Genomic DNA, 25,667 nt, shown 5'->3' with positions numbered 1-25,667 from the left:
AAACAAGCAGTATTTTTTTTAACCTCATTTATTTGTGTATTTATTGAGAGTCAGGCCAGGTGAATGGTTTCTGCCCTGAAGTGAATTATCTTGACCACTTTAGCACTACATTAACCAAGCTGAACCAAATCCTGTTTTGCCAGTGGAACACAACAATGCATACAAATCACCACTCTAAACAGAAGGCCTAGTGATAGCTTAATGCTTTGTAACTTCAGGATGGCCTTCGGAAATCACTTGGTGATAAAAGTCCACATCTAAAGAATCTTATTACTTGATAAACTGGTGTAATTTACACCTAGTCTGCCTCAAAAATCRGTCCTCAGTCCCATTGGAAGTTAAATATTCTTGTTATCTCATTGAATGGAATGGGAATGTTGCCATCATTTTTCTCCTTGTTAGGCTTGTCCAAAGTATTCTCATTCATTTCTTGATTCCACTGTTTCTGGGATATAAACTGTGTGTGTACACACTCATCACATCCATTTTATATGCTCAGTTACTGATAAAGTAAATAAATTTTATCTCTGAACTGAGTGATTTGGAGGCAATAAAAAGCAAATATAAATATATCTCCACTGATGTAAAGACATCTTTGCCATTCCAGTAATGTCTTAATTGACCTACTGCTCAGTGCTGCCAAACAGTTGACATCTGCATTCTTAAGGTGATTTTTTGGGGATCACAGTTTAGTCTGACTGAGCTTTACCACGAAGTTTATCATTGCTCTACAATATGCTGTTGCATAAAAAGTGGTGAAAATGTGCAGAATAGCAAATGTGCACTATATAATTAATTCCCCTCCAGGGACTGAATAAGGAGAAATACTTCTAATATTTCTACTGATAGAAAATAAAGTTACATTGAATGGTTGCATTGACTGCATAAACAAACAAAACAGATGCAATGCACGTGCCCTGCAGTTCTTCTGTTCCAAGTGCTGGACCTATCTGCTGACATTATCATATAATGTTTTGAGAATTTGGCCAACCAGTCTGTGTTGAAATTATGACATCAGGGAAAACTAGGTGCAACTTTTTATTTTTATATTTATTTTTTTTTCCCTCTTTCGTTTCCCAAAACCTGCAATACGACACTGGGCTGCCCCACTGCACAGACAGAGGTCTGCGGTGGGGAAGGGAGAGGTCGGGGTCGGYGGTGCCCTGCAGGGGCAAGGCGGGTCGCTCCCGGCGGGTTGCTGCTGTCCAAGGTGCTGCAAGGCAAGGCAAGGAGCGCAGCGCTCTGCTGACAAAGCCGCCCTCGCTGCGGAGAAATAACTCTGCCACACGCGCTCCCTGACTTCATGCGTTTGTGTCTCTCRGTGCGTTTTGATTCACTCAGATCTCTGACAAATCCAAACATTCAATAGTTTCAGCATTCTGGTAACAGTGTGTATTAATGTGGCTCAAGTGACCTACTCTGAAGTGTGTACTGATGAAACTAGAAGTTTGTGATGAATAGTCTGTGTGCAATAGAATGAACATTATATTACTGTATTTTTTGATGTTTCACATACATTTTTATTAAACTCTATCAGGAAATAGTTTCAGTTTTGTGTATATAGATATTTTGAACATTGGACATCCAAATACTTCTTAGCTTAAGAATCAACATATGACTAGAAAATAAGAGCTTTACGTCTAACTATGCATTTTAGATACACACCACTTGATTAGTTTCTGCGGTGAGATGCGTTTTATTGCATATTAAATAAAATGCTAAAAATATTGACATTACTCAATAATCATGTATGTGAGCACTGACTTAGCACAGTAAAAGACTTGTTAAATAATCTATTTATATTTTAGAGATCTTTAGTATTCTGAGAGGGCTGCTTCATTCAGAGTAGAAGAGAGCTTTTCATCCTGTTGACCAGTTATAGATGATGACAAAATCAATAAATGTTACTTTGAATATCAACCTAACCCTCCTTGTCCCCTCCCCCAACCCAGAAWCTGTCAATTCAAAAATTAGAATGAAAGTCATGGGGTATTACTCTCAGTACAGCTAGTTATGTCTTGCAAGAAAGTACTATGGGTTATAATAAATAGTACATTTCAAAATAATTTTGAGGTATTTGTGTAAAACACAAAAAAACACAGATGACAAAATTTCATTTCTTTACCTGAAACAAGAAGGAAATTTACTTTCCAAATGTTCTGTGTTCCACTACATGTCTGCTAGTCTCTGAAGACTATTGTACACAAATTGTTTTGTACTGTAGAAATCTATTTGCAGTCAGAAGTTGTCTTGCTTATCAAACCAGTCCATGTTTAGCTTTTCATGTGAGTTTTAGTAGATAAGTATATGCATAGAAAAAATAGAAAAAAAGCCTTCCTGTAACTTTTAATATGTCTTACTCTAAAACTTCAAATTGAAGTGTTTCAGGTTTTTTGGAAATTTTACAGAAGATGCTGAGAATTTTGAATTTCAGAGTATTTTGAAAATCAATCTTTATTCTTGATAGTATCAATGAAGTATCTGTTCTTTGAGCCATAGACATAGCATATTGTTAGGAAATCGCTAGACTTTGTATATTGTTTTAGAAGTTCTAGATACCTGTGTTGCCTCAGGGAAAATCCCTCTCAGATTGATTCCACAAAAAAATATTCCTGCAATCTGATTTCTTTACATAATTTTTTCTTGCATTGAAAATTGCACATCAATAATGACTAAACAATAAATATAATTAAGACAAATATTTCTTTGAATTCATTCATCTGATATATTCAATCAGATTGTTGTAAACAGGTAACAGAACCCAGTTTTGGGACAACAAGGTCACATCCATTGCTATAGCTTTATCGAGTCACTGAAGTAACGAAAGAACAGAATTTCGGTCTACTGTCTAGTTTTCATGTTTAAAATTTAATTACATTTTTTTAAAAATTTTGTTTTTGCGTATTTTTAAGTAATAGATATATTTACAGAGATTATTTGTGGTAATATCTATAGATTTTTGGTGTCTAAAACATTGTTTTTATAGTCAAAGTGTCAGAAGACAATATTCAAACAATTAACACAGCAGAGAACTGTGTTGGCTTCAAGTTAGAAGACATAGTTCCTCATAATGACTTGTCAGCTTGCTATCAGGGGAAATGCTCAAGTTCTTGTTCTTAAGTCAGCAGGCAATCACTTTCTGTAATAAAAGAAGATTCTGGCTACTTCTGAGTATGAACTGGGTCAAATAAATAAGTAGGGCATACAAATGTTAAGGTTTTAAAWTTTGTTTTTTAGAGATACAACTTACTTCTTTGTGAAAAGTACAAGGCTTTCTTTGCAAATGTTTTTATTAATGTTCACAGTGTTTAAACATAACATCAGCTACCATTTTCAGACAACTTCCTTTATCCAGTGAAAGTTAAGAGTGCTTAAAATATGACCTTCTTTAGTGCTAGTTAACATACTGAAATGTATAAGTCAGGTAAGTTTGTTACAGTAAAATAACAACTAATCACTTAGTTTTCCTATTAGAAYGTCAAAGTAGAAAAACAAAAATATTTCAGCATTTTTTTTTATCAATGTGGTTAAAATGCAAACTTTAGCTCACATCCTCTAAGCATGTATATGCTAAGCATATACRTGCTAACTATAACAACTTCTTATTCGAGGTGACATTGGCATCAGAAATATGTAAGAAAATAGCTGAGTTTCATACTCCTTAGTTTAAAAGCATGCATATCAATAAAGGATTTCATTGTTAAATATAGATTGTATGGCTGATTAGAATATAGAGCTGGTGCTTATGTTCCCTTTTTCTTATCAAAGAGCACTACTCCACTCTTCTTATTTGAGTAAGAGGATGATTGAAAGTAATTAAAAACAATTAAAATTACATTTATTCTCATTTTCTGAAAAATATCAAAGCTTATATGAATCATGACTTTTTCAAGAACTTTTTCCTAAACAGCATATGTAGTCTAATTAGGTTTTGATTTAAATTCTCAGTAAAGCTGGCAGAAAAGAGCAGATGAGAAATATGAAACCAAAAGCTCAAGTGATAAAGAACCCTTCTGTTACAAAAGGTCACATAGACCAGCATCTGCCACAAAGTTAGACATTTCAATTGCACATTGTAACCACCCAGTATTTATCTTATATGAAAGAGTGATACCTAAATTAATCAGAAGAAACTCCTACAAATTAAATCATCAGAAATTTGCACTGATGGTCAGTATCTAAAACAAATGGAAATAATAAGCCTTAATTACTGAATTGGTGCTGTTTTACAGTGTGTTTAAATTAAAATATTTATTTTAGAGATTTTTTTAAGATGAACTATATAGAGTATTAAAAAAGTCATTACACTTAAATGTATATATTTTTAAAGTTTTGTTTAAAATGCTATGAAATCAATATGACTGTATAAATTGATGTTTGCACATGTTATTTTTTCAGGTAAATTAAAAAAGTAAGGTTAATTATTTTCTGAAACTAATTTAAGATTAATATATGGTTTAAGTTAATTCTTATTACTTCTTCTTGTAATAGTGCACTAGTATATTAAGATAAAGAGTAAAATTCTCATTAATGGGCTGATGAGCTTTATATTTTGGCCTAAAATCCTGATTCAGTAATTTGTTTCCATTTCCTTTTCTGAGCTAGATTAATGTCACAGAATTAAGGGAAAACTATGAACATACTTAAAGTTATTTGATATCTCAAATGCTTTGTTGGGTCAGAATGTGAGTTTGCCACTCCTGCAAAAGCAAATTTCTGGGTGTATTCTTCCTAGAGGTGAGCTAATCTCACCTAACTTTGGACTTTAAAAGTTCCCATCTAATTAATCTAGGCAATTATTCCATTTATATTGCCAATAATAATATTCATTCATTCCTGTTTTAGGAAAAAGAGACACTAGATGACTAGCATAGACTGAGTGAAATGAATTACATGCTAATTCAGTAGATATCATATGACACTCCAACATGGTTAGAGATCTCATGTTTCTGCCCTCAGTTTTATTTTGCTCACTGGATGTCTCTCCATCAACCACTATACTTCACATGCACTTTGCAGAGAATGCGTCAATCTTGCTTCTTCATTGCGTGTTCTTCTAGGAAAAGTAATCAAAATGCAAATTACAGTTCTATCACTTATCCTACCTAAAAATCATTTGATCTATACTTAGTAATTTATCACTTCAGTATTCACTAAGATCCATAATGTATTTAGATCTATGAATTGCCTAAAAGGGAGACAGCAACTCAGAAATTGAATTCTTAAATGCTACTTTTTGATAAGTATCATTCATAACACTCTAGAAGACACAACGTAAGTAATTAATCTGACTAAAAGTAGATGGTTGTCCACAACAGATACAATGTTGTATACATTATGACTTTGTAGTCAGTGGAAGTATATAGGTATTCTAGAGGCTGATTCAATTCATGATAAARTGTACCTCTAAAACACATTAGATGGATTATGCCCTAAAAGCACTTGTTTTCCAGTCATTTACTCCAAAGAGAACAGAGAGTCATTTTATCTCACCTACAAATGAGGCATTTGGCAGTGGAGGCCACTGTAGACATCTAAAGTAAGGTTATATATATATACAAGTAGGTATGTATGTATGAATGTATGTATGTGTCCTAAGAAAGTRATTTTGGTATAAAAACTAAGTTTGAAGGAAATTGTGTTTGTATGAAAAATCTGACTGTGAGAAACTTTGTAAACTCCTACTGCTTGTGCTGTCCCACACCACTACAGTGAAATCATAAGCCTCATTCACGTCTCTGATAACTATATTCTGTCACTAAAGAATGTCTGATCTATGCAATCCACTTCTTGGAGATAAGAATACGAATAAAGGCCTTGTATGACATAACTGTAGTTTTATTTTATTTTATTTTATTTGTATTTTGGAGAGAGAGGAGTCCAAGAGCTTTTACATATATTTTTCTAGTTGTTATTTCCACTGAGAGACTGCATGATAGCAATTGTATGTCATCCTTTAATAACAGTTTTTGCAGGTAAATTTACAACAGAGGTCTTATTCCCCTTTCTCTCTTTACAGTGAAGGTATTTTAGTGTGTATATTTCTACAAGAATGAGATTTCTTATATTTTAGAGTGGATTTCATTWTCTTCCCTCAGATCAAGCCAGAGGGAACTCTCAAGCTTACTCAGTCTCTCTCACTCAAGAGGCATATATTCCTAGATATTTATACCCACTTTACTAAACAACCATGTATTTATAGTTCTTTTCTCTTGTTAGAACTGTAGAGCAAGTACCACTAAGTGAAAGTGTGTAACAGTTTGGTAAACTTCATTCACAGCATCAATCAGCCAGAAAAATATAAATTTAGTGAGGCACAAAAGGAATATTCTGACCTGTAGAGAGATTTTATTAAGTTGAAGCTATGTAAAAGACCCAAATTTACTTTTACTTTTGAATTTGAAGTCTAGACTTATTTGTAAACAGGGCAACTATATGAAAGATGTAGATCATTCCTTAAAAAACGTACACACTGAAGAGCCATTTCCACATACAAAAATGCAGATGTCAACCACTTTAGAGAAATTTTCTCTAGTAATTAAGTTAGCAGTTGGAGAAGTATGATGACTAAGAGATCAGGGAATGATGTAAGCAGTCTTGCAGTGAAGTTGATAARTATGTTCCTCCACCTTCCATCTCTTCTCTTTCATCCAAATTGATGAAGATGAAGAAAAAGGTCTATCTGAATAACAGTGTCCTGTAGGCTGTATGGGAGTGCCTTTGCCTTGTAGGACTCTTTGAGATCAAATGTAGTCAAACTATTGAGAGGAGCGGCAAACATAAATGTGGGATTGATAAACTTAGGCAGGAGCATATGAATATTGTGGCCTTCTAAAGTGTCTTGGAGATCCTGATGGGAATATTCAGCTTTCATATACATTGATGATGATAGATCATTTTGAGATTCCAGCATTAAAATAAAATTAGCTAGTTAAAAACAACAGCAAGGGTGATCTGAAATAAAATTACCAAGAAACAATATGTATGATTTTTGAGAAAACTCACAGCAGTTTGGAAGTGCTTATGGATGTCTGAATTGATTTCCATGAAATAAAGGGAAACTGTACCTAGAAGCTTACAAATAATAATAAAAAAGTCCAAACCTTCAATTTTGACACGTGAAACTGATTTTTAATGAATTTTTTGAGTTAGTTACAATTTACGCAAGTTACTTAGTTAAGCCACGACATTTTCAAATTTATCTACTGTATAATTAGGCGGAAAATGATTATATTTTTTTTGTATATTTGTATATTTGAGTGTGCAATAGATTGTAGTTTTAGGGGGACATTCTTGCATGGAACAAATGAGATACCTAGAATGTTTTTTGAATGTATGTTTAATTCTTGATTATCTTCTGCAAGTTAGATCAGGTGTTGCCTTCATTTGCCTGAATGCTTATGTAAATGGTACCTACCCTGGGCCTGTCAACACACTTCACTTCTGTGAAACACCATCATAATTAAATATTTTTATTAYATTTTTAATATATTAGCAACCCAGAATCAGAGAAAATTCCCCATTAAAGGGAGTGGGAAAAGACGAATAGTCTGTGATACTTGGAAAAATACTTGCTCTTGTTTTATTCATCACTGTTTTAGGAGAGTAAGAGGGTTTATGGAGTTGATCATCCATTGCTACTTATTTTCCTATGTTGACTAACTTGCTGTTCATATTTTAAGGGTTATACTCATGTGTTCTCCTGAGGGGGAAAAAAGATCTATATAATTATTAGTCATGTATTCATTTAGATAAATATTTGGATTTAAAGTCCTATTAAGGGAGAATTTGGGCAACTCTAAAATGTATTAAACATATTGTAAGTTAATTACACTATATTTCAGATTTATGTATATAGTAATAGAGCTCTAAATACAAAACCATAACTATGCACATTTATACATGTGGTAGTATAGATGCTCTTCATAAAAGAAGCTACAGTGGCCAGTTATAAAAACTGTGAAAGGTTTCTTCTTAACTCATATTAGGTGGTAGTTGGTTTATTATGCTCATGATTCAAGAAAATACTTTTTCTATATACTTTTCTATTAGTATAACTTCATTATTTTGTGGAGTATATTACTGTTAGAGGTAAGGTTACATTTTCAAAGACATTTAAATAATTTCTGCTAAARTAAATTTTTGTATTTGTTTATATAAAGGATAAAAAAAGAAAAGACAGCTTTTCTAGGTGTTTCTTAAAAATAAACAGAGCTTTTAAAATGACAACAAAAATGTCAAATAAACAATAAAGTTATTAGTCACTCTATTTCTATAGCTCTATCTATGCTATTATTATAGCATAGATAATGAAAGTATATAAAGATTTTTAATTTGCTTGCAAAAATTACATGCAAATTTTCCCTGAGTGCTCTTAACATTGCCCTCACATATGTTTGCTGAAACTATATTTCTGCATAGAAGAGTTTTAGAATAATAAGTATACTTTATTTATTCACAGTTGTGAGTAAAAATTCTTGCAYATTGGAAGACTTATAACTGATTTTTAAAAGACAGTCACTTCCTGGTGAAGTCTTATATAGCAAATCTCAGTTTGTGAGTTATACCCTTTTCAAAAATGAACAATTATTTCTTTAAATTTCAATGTATAACTGGAARATTAGAAAAAATTATGTATACCAATCATCATGTCTCATAATTTCAATTACCTCTATCAAAATAGTTAAAAACTATAGTAAATCTATGCTTTGCTAAAGACTAAAACCTCTTGAAATTTTCAAGAGAAAATATTGTTTTGAATTCAGAATACTTATCATTTCTTAAACAGGTTTCTGGTGATTTTCCAATGGGATGTGTCTCTACTGATTTTAGCTGTGTAAAAGTTAGGCAAATAGCCTAATCAGTGGGGAAAGAGCCATGTCTTCAGAGCATAACTCTTTCGTACAGAGCATAACTTTTTTGCTATTAAGTACAGGATTCCAAACGCATCTATTTTAGAATATTGCTATTTTTATATCTCTACAGATCTTCCCCCCCAAAAACAAAACAAAACAAAACAAAAAAAAACATGTTTTCCTTTCATATTATGTTTAAGCTCTTTATATTGTGGTGTTGTGCTTTAAAGTGGGACTGGGCAGTTTGGACAACAAGTAAGATTTTTTTTCCAGAAGGGAACAGATGTGCAGAGATCCCAGCAGGCTGCTCCTGGGGACGTCCTGCCACGTGCTGCCAGCAGCGTGCTGACTCTGCCCGCTCTGCTGCTCAGATGGGCCAGAGCCAGGGCAGGGGATATGGAGGGACTAGGTCCACTTGCTTTAGGTCCCGCACAAACACCCCACTGCCGGGGTCCTGTGGGATGACTCTCTAAAGTCTTCATTCATCCAGAGCTGAGAGCGAGCTGTTTCCAGCCCTGTTCTTCTGCTGTGGAGCAAAAGTTTTCCTGCAGATATTTCTGCACAGGACCTGCCAGAACTTGGACCATTATTATAATTAAGTAATAGTTTGCAGTACTTTTGAAATTTTTGCCAAATTATTTCAAAAGTATGATTTATTTATTTTTTTCTCTTGTCTATTTTTTGCTTTATGATATAACTATCCTTGGGGAAATGACCCCTGTTAAAATCTAAGCTTAGCTAACATGATATCGTGTATCACTGGAGTTGAGGAAATGAGGCTTACTGCTTTATATCCCAGTTCAGTTAGAAATGCATTATAGTCTCTTTTGTCTCTATTTAAATCTTATAAATGTTAAAACTTAATCTTATAAATTTACATTTTTGCAACCTCACTGCATTAACAAAATTAAATCATTACTGCAACAACAGCTTTTCAAAATTAGGCAGATGAGATTGATTTCTGTGATGTGACCCGAGTGAATATACTGCAAACTGATCTCTGTATAACAGACATGAATATAAAGTATTGTTTTATTTTCATTTCTAAGTATAACCCAACTTTTCTCTAATTAAGGTTTTACATTGACATAAACCTAATTCTATTTAAATCACTTAAATGTAATACTGTTTTGAGAGCAGAAGGAGGCACATGATATACGTGAAAACTGAAATGTATGAAATCAAACGGACAGTCTGAATTTGTTTTATGAACCTCACTACAGAAAGGAATACATGTAGAGTGTTTAAAATGATCATTTTCTTGTCTTTGACATACACTATTAATTTGTTGCTGTTTTCACATTAGTTTTTTTACCTGTTCTCTGTTGTTTTTATTGTTGTTCTTGATCTTATTCTCTTATTCTATTGATTTTTCAGGCACACTGTAGCTAAATATTATGAGCTTTACTTGTTTTCCAAGACGAAAAAGAAAACCCCAAAACTGAAGACAGAAAAGAAGAATTAATTTGCCTTTTCCAAGCCATCATTGTAGGTCATCCACCAGGTTTAAAAGAATATTGCTGTCCCAAAGTATTGCTAGCCTAAATCTAGAGACACTTTGATTGTTGTAGAATCACTCTGTATTTGCAGTGGTATAAGGAGGATCAGAATTTAAGTATAAGTTGCAGAATTATCAAGGAAGTTTTATTGTATGGGAAATGTCAACATTCACAATAAAAAGGTAACAACATTAACAATGACTCATATTAAACAAAAATTACAGATATTGTACACACACAAACGCACACGCACGCTATTGTTTGCTGAAGTGTATTGAAGCATCTTGGAGCTGTTAGGACAGTCCTGAAGTGGAGTCCTGTTGAAAGTCTTTGAGAGAACGTTTTAAAATACAGTAGTAGTTTAAGAAGTACAGAAAAATGCAAGATTTTTTTTTCCAAATGGTCTTTTTCTTATTTTCAATCCCTGATTTGTTTGTTTTCTGACTGACCCGAAAATATAAATTACTTATATATGATTTTTTTTTGTCTTTTCATCCAAATTTCAGAAAGGCTCTACAGTTTGATCTGAATTTTGAATATACAAGCTTTGACTGCAAAAGTAGTAGCAAAGACGTGTACTAGCATTGGTTTCTATTAGTTTTCACAACTACTGTGTAGCACCCTCTATGCATTTGGACTGAAATTTGGATCACCAGTTGGAACAAAATCACCTAATGTTACATGTACCTGTGCTATGTAGTATTAATAGATTACGGAAAAAAAGTTAGCGTAAATATTCTATTTGCTTAATCAGGATATTTTAGATTGTATTCATTCTCCTTCTTTGTTTATACGTTACATACTTGAATTTTTATATATATATATGTATATTTTGTTTATTTTATTTTTTTTTCTTTCTAAGTCTAAGACTTTTTTATTGGTGTGATAATTGGAAGATGAGTTCTTTGTTACTAATGTATCTTCTGAGTTTATATTTTCTCTGTAATCTTTTAAGGAGCTGAATTATGCTAGCTTGTGCAATATAACACACTACATTATGTGTAATATAACAACTTACATTATGATTTTTTTCTTACCATTCCTAGGATAGGCTGAATTTGAACAGAACTACGATCTTTGGAATGGAAGTCTTTGTCCTCTTCTTTTAGAGTTGTTTAGATCTACAGGAGTAGGAGATCAACATGTTTTGCAGTCTGCAGGAAATATTTAGATCTCTGAATTTTAACTGATCTGTGACTGGCAGTAAAGATCACAAGGCAGATCACAATAAGGGAGGCTTACAGTAAGAGATCTGTTTTCTTGGGATAACCTTAATTTTTGGTCACAGAATAAGATTGAAAATGGTGCCTCAAGGCACCATGTAACTAAAAGGATGTTTGAAATCATTTGATGACAAGTTCTACAATGAAGCAAAATGTGTGTGTGTGCATGTTTTTCTGCAAGTAATGGTATTACAGGGGAATTGAAATATTATAGGAATTTAACAGTGTAGGTGCCCCATAACATGGAGGCCTAGATGACATGCATCTCATATTCCTTGAATGACTGATTCTGCTTCTAATTCTTTTCTGCACTTAGTGCCTTAATAGATTTAAAGTGCAACTATGTCTTCCACACAGAGTTTGTACACACTAGACCACATAGATCACAAACCTCGAGTGTTTGAACTGTGTACAGGGAGTCGCACTGAGAATATGCCAATGTTAGCATTTTAGTTCAGGTAAGGACTAAAGCAAATCTTCCACTCATTCTCTTTTTTGCTGCATTTTGGTTCACATGACAGAGCAATCTGGGAGAACATAAACTGGATTCTTTTCCAGTGAAAGTAAAGGCAAAGAAGTGCCTCAGCAGGRCATCTAACGAGTTGCAGACACCAAGGGACATGCAGTCTGCGAGATTAGACTTAGCCTGAAGTGAAACCCCTCATACAAACACAATGTGGATGCCAGGCTTTCAGGACTGGTTCACTTTACAGGGCCAATTCTGCAGAGCCGTGTTACTTACTAATGCTCACATGGCCATCATTAAAGGGACTGACATRCAACCTTCACCTGAAGACAATTCCCACAGACTCTCAGTGATTTCTTCGGGACTGCAGCTCAAGTCCCTAAGCTAGGKCTGTGAAAGGATTTTCTCTGAGTCTGTATAGTCATGGTCCTAGTGACCATYTACAATTACTCCCCCCCAGTCTTCTGCTAGCTGTGTATGGAGCTGATGCACAGGACCGTGCAGACTTTTGCCATCTCCTTCACTGTAGCTGCCAAGCCTCTGTGCAGCAGAACCACTGCAGCTCTGCTGCATTTTGGGCTTTCTGGACTGCCTCTGCCCTCACTGTGAAATTCGCAGTGCTTTCTCAGTGCTAATACTGAACAGAGTTTTCAGGGCAGCAGTGTGGGAAATTAGTGTCTCTGATTTTAGTTTTAGAATGGTGGGAAAATATCTAAGTAAGCATGAAAATGAGCAGCTTGTGTAGGGAGGGAGGGGAACTGGCAGGAGTGGAACAGGTCTGACCTTCTCTCATGAAATACTGTCCTCCCTATCTTCTTATTTATTTTCCTATTTGCCACTAGAAGAAAAGGGGATTATGGAGCAATGTTCAATCTGGATTTTAGATAGCCACAGAACTGATGACAAGATACTCAGAAAAGCCTAAGTAACTGATTTTCCTTTTAAGTTGTTTCGTTTTCTCTGTTCCTGTGAAGATTTCATTTGCCTTAGGTTTTTCAGCAGTGAGGACAATATTGTACTTATGGGTATTGATTAGGATTTTTTTTCTTTACAAAATAAAGTTTGTTTCTTAGAAAGATTAGAAAAGCACTGTGTGTTTCTGTGGAAACCATAATGCTAGAGGAATATCACATTATTGATGGAATCTTTGCTGTTAATATGGGGAACTAATAACTTGCTTATTTGTATTACTTAAGCATTTTCATTTAAAAACTCCCAGTCACTACTGATGTTTGTTTCTTCTGAACTAGGAAAAGTCATGTCATGTTTTAAGATGTTTGTAAACAATTTTACTGCACTTCTGGGAAGAAAACTTAAACTTAGATGTAAGTATTCTTCTAGAGATCACGACAAACAATTTCCAAGAGAAGACATGTTTCTGACAATCTACCAGCTTAAGGTTTTTAGCCTTTTGCAACTGCAGCGAAGCTTTCTTACATTTTCCCCAGATCAAAATCCCAATATGGCCAAAAAGAGGCAAGAAAAGTGAATCATTGGTCTAGCAAAAATGGAAAAACAAATCATTTGCTGAAATGGAATCATAGTGGTTGATTGACTGAAACATCAGGGACAGACCTGCAGGAGATCAAAACTTCCTTCCCCAACAGATGCTGCCAAGCTAACAGGAACTGCTAGTGAGACTGAGTAGCAGAGGCAAGGCATTATTCTGCCAGCTGGAAAAGCAATCAGAATGACAGATAAACAAAAATGCAGATGTTTAACTGCATAAGTATACATTATGTAACAATTATTTCTGTCATCTTAAGAGCAGATAGAAAATATATTTGTAAAATGCTTTCATTTGATGTATCCCAGATCATGTTTATCACGATTTATCCTGGGAGGATAGCCTGAAGGAGCCAGTACTGAAGGATCTGGAAACTGAAGAGACCTTTGAGGTGTATTTTCCATAAGCAGGATATAGGAACTGACATACACTGCTCAGTGACCTGCTTGGTGTCGTGTCCTATCTCTGAGAATAAGCAGTGCTTGGGAGGTAGAAGGAACACTGTGCTAGAGAGTTAGCAAATCCTTTGCTGGTGTGGAAAGCTTCTTCTTAACTAATATTAAGAGCTACTTGATTTTACGCGCTCATGATTCAAGAAAATATATTTGTATATCATTTTCTATTAGTATAACTTATTTATAGCGCATTATTTATGGTAAGCAAAAGCTTAAATATCAGTGGAGAGATTTGCTGGTTATATGCCYGTCACATGTACAGTTTAGGGGCCATGTTAGTGAAAAGTGACTGACAAAGGAAATTAAATGCAATCTTGCAAGGCAGACAAGGATTTTATTTGTATATTCTATGCATAACATAAAAACTGTGTATCTGCTATAATGTAAGAGTGTCTCTGCAGCTGCTATATGTTACAATATATAAGTTTTACCTGTAATTCTTTGGGTTTTTTTTTTAAAAAAAAGACTCATTTGAAGTGAACCTTCCTTTATTAAGTTTTCTAGTTTTCTCTATTAGTAGTTTCTTGTAAACGGTTTTCACATGATACTGTTTACCTACTTTAGCAGTCACAAGGAAATTGATAAACAGAACTCTTTGCTTAGATACAGTTAAGATTGTGCAGAATAAGATTTCCAACTCATGCCCGCTGGTGGCAAAGACACGACAATTTGAAACATCTTTTAGGATATAGCTATTCTTTTACCCTTACCATGCCTGGCTACCATAGCGCTGTTTGTTTCTCTCTCCACACACTGAATCTCCCAAACTACTGTACTGAGAAAGACAGTTTTCTAAAAGGGGAAATGAAAGGCAGCTATCCAGACAGCAAAATTACAGCTAAAAAGTATACTAACTTTATGATGTATAGAAGTTGAGAGAACGATAAGATGTGCACCTGTGAAACACAAGAGGGCATCTACATGGTAGTTTGATTTTTCATTTATTATTTCTGTTGATCTGATTCTACTGTTTTATGGACCATAGATCTTCACTGTGAAGAATTTTTGTGTATAAATACACAAAAATGTTAAAGCTCTTCGTTAAAATGGAGTTATTTTTGGCTTAATGTGTTCCAATAGTAAGGTACATGTGTTTGGTTTAGATGAAAAATAAAAAAGTATATATCTATTTTAATATGTTTTAATTTTGCTGAATTCTTCATTTTTTATAGAGATATACAATTGACTAATTTAATTTCTTTGCAATTAATTAACCTTTCCTCACTCTGTATTTCCTTTTAGCTTCTTCCTTTAAAGGCATCAGTCTTCTCCCATACATAAAMAAGCCTTAGACTTCATAGTCTTTATGCCAGTATTCTTTACTTTTCATCTGCTTCTCAATGCTGTTTTTGTTTTTGATAGTGATTGCTTACAGAGGAGTGTTTTCACTGACCCTCCCCCCGCTCCTTTTTTTTGGTGTTTCATCCTCACTACCCTTCCCCTATCAGTAGTCATAGAGAGTTTTTAATTCTAGGTATTTCATACGGTTCCTTCCAGTGTGCATCAATTATGCTTGGCAATGCTAGACTCCATCTGCTATTGTTTCCCCTTTCACTTAACTCTTTTAAGCATCCCAAGAGCTCCTTGGCCTGCTTTGGCCTTGATTAATCCAAGACTTGTTATGTCACTTGTAACATTTCCATTTTATTGTTAGTCCCTATTTCCAGATGATTAACAGATAGATTAGACACTATTGTGCCCAGCAAAGAACCTGGGTGGGATCCTACTGCTAATCTTTAGCCACRTTGAGCAAAGACCACTTATTTTTGCCTTTGTATTCTGCTATCTGCATCCAGTTTCCAATCAATAACAAYGCTTTACTTCTCACTCTGTGATTACTCAATGTCTTGTAGGAGACATTCTCAAAGGGTTTTCCAAAGTCTGGAGAAGTTGAATCAGCTGGTTCTCATTTATTTGTTACTTATTAACGTGCTTAAAGTATTTTAATAATTTAATGAGACACATAAGGGATAATTTGTGTCTTTCTTTTGATTTTAATCCAGATATTTAATAATTTATTTTTAAATGGAAACCTCATCCATTTTATTTAACAGTAATATATCTACTCTGCAGCTGTTAAAGTTCTTTCCTAGGTTTCTGCCAGTACTTAGGTAAAGATAACTGTTCTCCTRTATGATTCAGTATACAGATGGTTTTAATGAGAAATTGCGTAGTTAGGATTTTTGTTAGTCTTAAATTGCTTTGGGATCCTTGCATAAACAGCATCCTATCTTTGGGGTGTATTGATCTTTTATTTATTGATTTGTCCAGCAGTTCATCTTTATTACTTGAAAAGGTTAGTATCTCCCCAACATCTCCTGAGACAAAAAATGAAGTAAAAAATAATTTGCTTTCTTTGCTATAGTACTATCTTTTCCAGTTTCCTCTTTAACTTTGTGGGAGTGTGATCACGATCTCTCTTGAAAGAATCATATTTTTTACATCTGTTTACWCATTATATTTGCTTGTAGCCATCTTCTGTCCCTGTTAGGGTGCATCTTTACGCTTCTTGAAGACCATAAGCTTCCTGCGCCAGGTACACCAACAATTCCATAACCAGCTTACGTGTTGCAGTTCCAGGAGTAAGCAGGATATTCCTTGTTCAAACAAATCTGAGTGAGCTGAAAGCTGAACATTTTTTTTTTCTTTTTGCTTGTTTGTTTGTTTTGTTKTACACTGTTACCAAGATAGGTCATACCGAATTTATTTTCTCTTTAGATGAACTGCAGCTTGGTGGCTAGATGCAATAAAAGACAAAGGCTTCCATAACCGAAKTGCATTGCTTTATGGAATTTGGCTTCCAAGAGCAGAGTCCAACATCTGCCCCGTCTGTCCCTCAACTATGTGTACTTGATGTCACTGTCCAGCATGCAGCTGAGACACCTCAGAATGGCAACTCAAAGCTAACACACTAAGCAGGGATATGTCTAAAGCTAGTCAAAACAAAACAGTAAGTGCAGAATGGAGTACATTTGGAGTATGGAGATCTCAAAACCAGAACTCAGAGGCATCAACTTGAGATAAGATCCCTCTAGACAGGRATGCTGTTTAATTGGAGACAGGTGACTCTGAGGCTTTTCTTCTGTTTTTGGTGTGTGTGTATGTGTTTTCTCTTTTAAAAGAGAGAATATCTACTGATCAGGCTGCAGGCCTATGGATCCAGTATGGATCCAGTATGGAACTGGATGCCATTCCCCACCATTTGTCCCSGCCACCCATTGCCTAGGAGCTGGAGAAGTCAGTTAAGATGTACRAAATTTGCAAGCGAGTATTCAAGGCCCTCCACAAGGTGAAGATACTCAAAATCACTTGAGCATTGTGAAACTGTAAGAAGAGCATCAAATAGTTACCATTAAGTCAGAATATTTAGCCTTCAGTTGCTCTGTCTGGAAATTTAGTTTTTTCTTTTTTTTTCAAATTTTCAAATTTGCCAGTTTGATTTTTCTAGGAACTATTTTTATTACTACTATTACTGAATTCTCCAAATATTGTGGTAGAAGATCTCCATTCTCATCCTTTGAATTACTTTTAATCACATACTTCTCAGACAGCTCTTCCTCCTTAAACAAACCTCTCTTCCTCTGCTGCAAAACACCCCTCTTCTCCTGAGCAAATAAAGGCGTTCTTACTTTACAAGAAGTGTGCGGTAGCTATTTAGTGTCCTAGCTATCCAATTAAGGATTTTAGGCTTTGGAAAAACCAATAGTGAACARCTAGCTTGAGTTAATTCTCATCTGAGCATACCTATATCAAAGTGTGCACTCCAGAGAATGTTTTAAACCAGTGAARGTTACAAAGTTTGAGACTTTACTAAAGTTACATGCATTCAGCAAAAGACCCAGAGGAAATTTTGCTTCAGTAATAGCTTCTTCTGGGTCTTCCAGTATATACATACACCTGTTACAAATATCAAAATGTGCTCAGTGGCTACAGGGTATATTCCAGTTCCCTCTAGAGATGTTTTACAAGGATGGAAATATTATCCCTTTTCTATTCTACTCACAGAAACATCAAAGTAGGCGGTATTTAGGAAGATATTCTTGGGAAACACTATCTAAGCAAATTAAATGACATGGAAAACGCAAATAATTTCTATCATCCAGAAAAAAATTAGCACAATAAAAAATACTTTCTAATGCATACTAGATAGAGCAATATAGTTAATAGGAAATAATGTAGTCCTTTATTAATATAGATGACTAAGAGGGATCAGAATGTGATATATTTATGCAGAACTCTTGAAGGTTCTCATTGATAATTGTGGATACTTCCATAAGAGCTTATTACATGTGAAACAATACAATAGTCTATAGTAGGATTCAGACTTTTTTTCATACTTTTACATACAGCACAATTAAATGATGAAGATAACCTATAGGAAAATCACTATCTGTACTACAAATGASTAATTAAATGTTTTGCTCATACACCAAACTAACATTTACAGTCAGTTGCAATGCTTCTCTTTGCATGAGAAAAGAGAAGCATTTTGCTGCCTGGTGGGAGATGAGGTCTCTAGATGGAAGAGAGATTCAGGCAGCGTGGCATGCCCATACCTTTAACATAAACCTGAGCTGCTAAGCTGACTCTTAGTCGACAGCAGTAGTAATTTTGTGGTTGCAAACAACTCACTACAATTTGACATCATACTAGGTTTTATATTTTGTCTGGATGTGATCAGTAGTACAAAAAGACTACGGGTTTTCTGATAAAGTATATCTGCTTTCAGTTTAGCTGAGCAAAAGTCGACAGACTGGCAGCTGCCGCGATGCAATAAAAAGTTTGATCTGACTTCATGGTTAAGTGACATAGTAAAAGAGGTTCTTGCACTCACCGTGGAAAATAGTGACAATAGATAACTGTTCAGAGAAATCCTTCCTTAACACCTTGTTTTTAAAAGTCAGGAGATCTCTCACTTGGTGACCACTTTTTTTTGTTTGTTTGTTTGTTTTCACAACCAAATTCTATATTTTTCTCTTCCTTTCCTTAATGAGAAAAAAAAAAATCTCCTTAGTTATGCTGCATTAACAAGAACCCCAAACTTTTATTACTAAGCAGCTTCTAAAAGGATATCATAGTTAGAAAGGCAAGACAGATGCTTTGAGGTAATATTTTGTCAAAAAAAAAAAAAAAAAAACATTTTACCCACTAGTCACCACCATGAAAAGAACAATTGCATTTCAAGATTACTACCTTCTTGCAAAGGCTCACCATTCAAAGACTGAGCGAGCACATACATAAAGTTAGTGCACTTTCCATACCCCTGGCTGTCAAAAACAGTGTAAYTCTAACTGCTTCACTGCACATCACACACTGTGGCAGTGGTGCTACAGGTGAGATCCTCTGGAGCCACACAAATTACAGGACATAACTTTAGACTCATCTTTGTATCATTCTTCAAGAAAGCTGCAGACTGGCTTAAATATCCCCCCCCACACACACACACAACAAACCTTACATTTCTCTCTGTGCAGCCCAACCGTAAGAACTTTTCATGTAGMGGACGCTCCGATGGGCTAGAAGTCACTAGCAGTTGAAACAGTCCCTTGAGATCATTGGCAAGAATAAAATAGAAGAAATMCATGTTTCCACTAGTGACTGGCACTATGAACAAGCTCACAAAGTCAGCATTTTTTGACTGAATCCAAGTGAAGCTGAATACAGGGTAGTTGTAGCTTAGAGCGCTGGGTTGAAACTGTCTCACATCACTGGCAACTCAGTTTCCCTCAGCTTCCCTCTCTGTTGGAAGCCTGCAGAATTTCTTTTTATTTTCTTTTTTTTTTCCCCAGTGTTTCATCACTCAGATTTTCTGAGTTAACTAAGTTTAAAAAAAAAAATTAACTGACTCTGTTAAGCAGAATAACTGTATTTTTAAATAGACCTACTTTTCTAAGTTCTTTCCTCTTAAATCAACACAATTAGTGTTTAAAAAGTAAGATAAGCTCGCTGTATGCAGAGGGGAAATTAGTTAGATCTCCCTAGGGAAGGAATGACTGTTTTGGAAAAATATCTACCTGTTTTTACTACTTTTATTATTTTTTTTTTTATTTTATTTTTTAGAACAGAAGGTGGTATATTTTCATGCATCTTTTAACTTCTGAAATGGATAAACTGCTTTGCACTGGAGAACATTAGAACTGCATCTGGATTGAACATCTGCAAGAAAAGTCAAAATCTAATGGAAATTAGAATGACAGTATTATGAAATTCCCAAATATTTCTAAACTGTAAAATTTAGCAGGCTATTCTAGTAAATTTACACTTACACATCTATGGGATCAAGTATGTTTATTTCAGTCTCTATAAAAGTTAATGAGGGTCTATTAAATTTGTAGGTTTCTGTAAGCCTCCAAGAAATTATTTCTCAGACCAACTTTCTGAAGAATAGTTTGCTTACAAGAAGGAAGATCTTTATTTTTAAAGAGCCAGTCACACACCGGCAGCAGCACCATTCTCCTCCTCTAAAAGGGCAAATTAATTCTACATCATATTGAAGAGTTTTACCTCGCAATGGATGACATTCACTTTTCTCTAATTTGTACAACTTTGTGGCTCTAGGATAGTAATTGGACATTATTCAGTTAACAGAAACATAAAATGACTTATGTTCTTAATGTAAAAGAGCATCAGGGCAGTGTCGTTTTGAAATGTCTCTGTGCTACAGCACATGAAACTACAAGGGTTGTCGATTAAATCATGTTTGAATTCCACTTATGGACAGAATTTACAAGCAAATAATGTGTTCCTTCAACACTTAACACTCCAACATGAGAGATTCTGGTCACTCATAGAGTAATTAGATTCGCTAAAATGAAAGTGGGTTGAAGTACCGGGCCTTTGGTAAAGAGATTTGCAAGCTACTTTTTTCCATGTTACAATTTTTATATGTCCTAAAAAGTGAGATTTTTTTTCAAGTTGACCTTCACAATTATATTTCAACTAAGTATTGATCCAGGAGCTGAAGACGAGCCAGTATGTTAGATGTAATAGTCATCTTGGAGGTGCTTTTCTCCTGCACAAAAGAAAAAGAATCACTAGACCTGCCTGAATTATATTTGTCTCACTGGCAGAGAATTAAACCATGACCTCCATATAAAACATGAATAAACAAACTTTAAGAGGGTTCTGCCCCCTTCCCTGCAGCCCAGTCTGGTTCTAAAGGGATTGAAAAAATGCCCCTATGGACTGCAGAGCACTAATTCATCTTAGTCAACTTTTCCTGTCCAAAAGCTAAGTGTCTGGTTAAGTAAGTTAACTTGGCTTCCTACATAGTTAATGGGGAGAAAATGGTTTCCTCCGTTCTCTAAATAGGCATTTAAAATAGATGGGTTCAATTACCCTCTGGAGTTTCTGCACTCTCCATTAATTAGAGAGAGATTCATCAACCCTAACCTTAGGGTCTAAAAGTTAGACTTTAAATTCTTAGTTACACTCAACGTATCAAATGAGGGAAAAATACCATTTCCAAGGAATGATTCATCTTCCTCTAACATGGGCATCTACAGCAGGGCAAATGAATCTATAAAGGGAGCTTAGGGTTACACATATCTAAAAAATGACAGGTTAGACTAGATAGCTAAAATTAAATGAGATTAATTTCTCTATGGTTACTTGGACATCAGGTTAGCCACAGTAACTGTAGATCAGATGCTTCCTTCCAAGGAAAGTGGGACTGTGAATCCATCATGCTGCTTATCTCCTGTTGCCTTTTCTCCTGATCTTGTGTGCTGTGAGCAAAGCTATATGGTACTTTAGAATATATTTGAGAAGTGAAGTACCTCTGCAGGATGTCTCTGCATCAGAGAATTCTGCACAGTAGACTTATGAATGCTGTGCCTTTTGAGGCTTTCCACTGACATATTGCAGGATCAGATGTCCCAAGGACTGTTATTTACAGCAAGAAACTGTAAAAGGATACTACATTTCCTAACTGCAATGTGATGTAGTTTCAAATTGTTTTCTAGGCAAAAATAAAGATTAGAGGATCTAATGACCTGGATCACTCAAGATGTACATGTTTCTCCTCATTAAAAAATAGTGTTATTCTACATAATATTCTTTGTTCCTCTCTACCAGCAAGGGATTAGTTTGTAACCCACACTTAAAAATAAGCTTATCTTTATCAGCATTCTGTACTTCACTATATTTTGGGGGGATAAAAATCCTCAAATATTTACTATCAATGAGACATTGCAGCTTAGTTTGTCTGCAAAATTATTTCTTAGGCTTTGGCTTCACTATTGTGATGTCAAGTAGAGTAAAAATTTGCAGGGTGCCAGGTGGTAAGCAGTAGTTGCGCATGTGCTAGTATTCTGACGTTTCTTTTTGATAAGGGGAAGAGAGTAGTTTAGCACTATGTWTTCTACCAACGTTATCAGTATTATTAAGCAAACGTATGGGGATACTAGAAGATATATTACTAGAGATTTGTTTTTTTCTTTTTTTTYCCCTTGYCKYCTTCTTCTTTATTCAAGTGATGGACAGTTTGGCTCATTTTTTTKGTCCAGAGTTGCTCATGGAAAAGCACAGAGCACAAAAGGAAAAAGCAAAGGCTTTTATAAACATCTCCATTCAATTGCTCATAGAATAGTTGAATAGTACAGGTTGRATACTAGCACTAGAATGGGAAACCCAAACACATGCCTCTGTGGTTGCTGAAGTAAGGAAAAGGATCAGAGCTGTAAAAGTGATCTTAAGGTGTTCTGCCTACCTACATAWTCCCACCAAGGCAATGATAAGAAGTAGACTATCCCTAAAATTAATCCTGGCATTCACATGTTTTACACACTTTATTTTATAGCTTTATTCTGCTCAGGACTTGATTTTTTTTTTTTTCTTTTTCATTGTCCGTACATAGAAAGTGATACATCTGTGAGTGCATCATCAGAACTTTTGGCCATCTGAATTGACAGACGCCAGCAGCTTAGTTAACTCTTTGAGTTCAAAAGCAGGATGCCTCAAAAAATCACAAGACCAGCCTAAGCATTTCAAGATTGTTAAAACTTGGTAAAATTGGTTTGACTTGGTGGCCTTTGCTTTAGAAAGGTTTGTCTTTTCTTGTGTTCATCAGTAAGAATGAGGATGAATATTTGCCTCTTTCTTTCTAACATAAAAATTATCTCCAAATTCTCTCTAAATAACATAACTTCAAGAYGTGACACTTTCAGAAAGAAAAATACAATTCTAAGAGTTATGAAAAATTTAATGTGGTTGATACCACATTAAAATGTTAATCTTTTCAAGGGAATCTTCAGTGAAGCATGTGCAGATTAGATTTCCTTTTATATATACCTTGGTTGCTAAGGAGAAGGAATGATAAACATAATATACACACCTGATTAGCATCACAAATGTAGGCATCAGGGAGAGCAGGCTAAGAACTGTACAGTTCTCTGAATCTGAGAGACAGGAGAATTTCTGCTCTATTATATTGAAATGACAAAGAGATTTCCATTTTTAAACATTATAGTTGGCCATTTATAAATAAAACTTGCTGGGGCAAGGGTTCCTGTATTTATTTGACAGATTTATTTATTTATTTGTTTCCTTTCATAAAGATGTGTTCTTACCTATCTCCAGCTTGTTGACTTCCCGCTTGGACTATTTGGCTTTTGCCTGAATGACAAGATGTCMCAGGCTGAGACTTACGTCATCTCTGTTCTTGTTCCATCAAATGGATATTGAACTTCAGCATACGCCAAGGGAAATAATAAGGAATAATAAGGAATAATTTTGGCATAWTAAGGAATTACAGTAGAGACAACTGTAAAAGTAGTCCTTGTCACTACATGTTCTGGGTGAAAAAAATAGGAATGAAAATAATTGACTAACTGTGAGAGGAAAAGAAGGAGCATACAGTATATGCTTACAGGGGTCTTGTGATGCTTGGGAAATGGCTAAGGCAGCTGGTAAGAGGTTTATGTCCATGATGACACATTTGTGTATAGTTTTCTCAGTGCCTTTACTCTTCTACTTCTGGGTATGGCTTTGTCCTAGGTAGGTGTGATGGATAAGGATAATAGAGGGAAGAGAAAAGAAAGAAATAAATCTGGGAGAAATATGAGGAAGTCTTCCTCTGTTATCAGGGAGAAAGAAATTGAAGGCAGCCTTCACATCTCCCAGAGGTAATTTGAAAGGAGTCAGTGTGAGTTTTGTGCTATCTATAGTAATCTTATCCAGATCAAGCACATTTTACAAGAAAATAGGTGAGCTTCCAGCTACATGGAGCTAATGAAAAATTCAGAAGAACACAATGTTGTGGTTGTATTACTTTTAAAAAGGAAATAAGTAACATAAATAAAAAAGTAGCTGAAACATAGTAGGTTTTAGAAACTTTAGGAGTGCTGCTAAACGGTGCTTGAAATAACACATCACTTTTAGCAGTATGGAGAATTGTAGTGTTGCATAGAGCACAAAGAATGGACTTCACCTTAGAAAGAGAAGCTGGAGTGAGTCTTCAACAGAAGTATCAAGTGATATCAGAAAAGAAGTAAAAACTTAAATCTTACATGTTTAAATCTTAAGGCTTATGTTACCCTTTTATTTATAAACTGAGCTTGTGGCAGAAGCAGGGACCCTGCTCTTGAGTTCAGAGGAGTAAGAGCTTTAGCCATTTTTTTCTCCCTAATTCTGGGAAAATATTGCAGAATACAGACAGGTCRGAAATATTATATTGCAAATAATTTTTCTTTGAAATAAATAAATATTTAAAAAAAAAGAGCGAGACAGAGAGAGAGAAATTCACTCTGGTTTTAGTGATAAGCTGGAATCGGAACAAATAAACATAACATAAATTAATGTTTCATGTGAAGTCTGTGAATAGAGTATGAAGTGATAAATTTACATTACAAGAATATATATGACTTCTTTTTCAGTCAACCATTAACTCTGAAGCCTAACAATGCTTGTTCAAATAATTTGTCACTGATCATTCGTAACAGAAGCAGTCTGCTATCTTGGACAAGAATGATGCTAGAAAACCCTTAAGCAGCCCTCTCAGACTCAAGCAAGCACCCCAGCTCAAGATGCTTTATCGATAGTCTTCTCAGAAGCAGGCAGGCAGCCGCTGCTAACTAAACGTGAAAGGGAACTGAGGGCTTGAATCGTGGGGTCCCTCTGCTGTCGATGAAGTTACACCGTTAGACAGGCAGGTGGATGTAGGGTACGCTTAAGGCCTGCATGTTTAGYTGTACTTCTGAGTGTACTTCCTGACTTTAGCCTTGAGTTCACTTGTGCAGAAGAGCAGAAGATGTATGCATTTTGTGAACACAACCAATTAGAGAAGAATATACCAACCCACTGCAACAGTCACGAAAAAGAAATCAGTACACTCTAGAAAGTCCACGCTCTATTTTGACTGTCTTTAAATCTAGATAATACATTACTGAAATATGAAAAGCCTRAAAGAATGCCAGATTTTACAGTTTAATTTCTGACAAAGCCTGTTTCAGAATTAATTAGTAGCTATAGTCGAAACATAAGTTATAGTACAGATTTTACAGAATTACTGCATTGATGCTGCAGAASTCCACAGGCCTTGCCAAGGAATTTAGGTTCTGGTTTCCATGAAGTACAACACAGTAAGAAGCTTGAATATATCAGTGCAACTTCTCTCTCTCTCTCTCAAAAACACACTTATATATCTATACATACATATACATAT

General features: G+C 35.0%; 1 protein-coding gene across 1 annotated transcript in view; it reads left to right on the top strand.

The window, feature by feature from the left end:
* Positions 1-25,667, top strand: part of NALF1 (NALCN channel auxiliary factor 1) — a 483,481-nt gene that overhangs the window by 1,824 nt on the left and 455,990 nt on the right. The gene's annotated exons all lie outside the window — the stretch shown is intronic.

This window comes from Rhea americana, unplaced genomic scaffold, assembly GCF_003343005.1.
Source record: "Rhea americana isolate MKP2758 unplaced genomic scaffold, rheAme1 scaffold_52, whole genome shotgun sequence".
NCBI classification, from domain to species: Eukaryota; Metazoa; Chordata; class Aves; order Rheiformes; family Rheidae; genus Rhea; species Rhea americana.
Note: the sequence above shows the minus strand (reverse complement) of the source record. Positions and strands in the feature narration are given on the sequence as shown.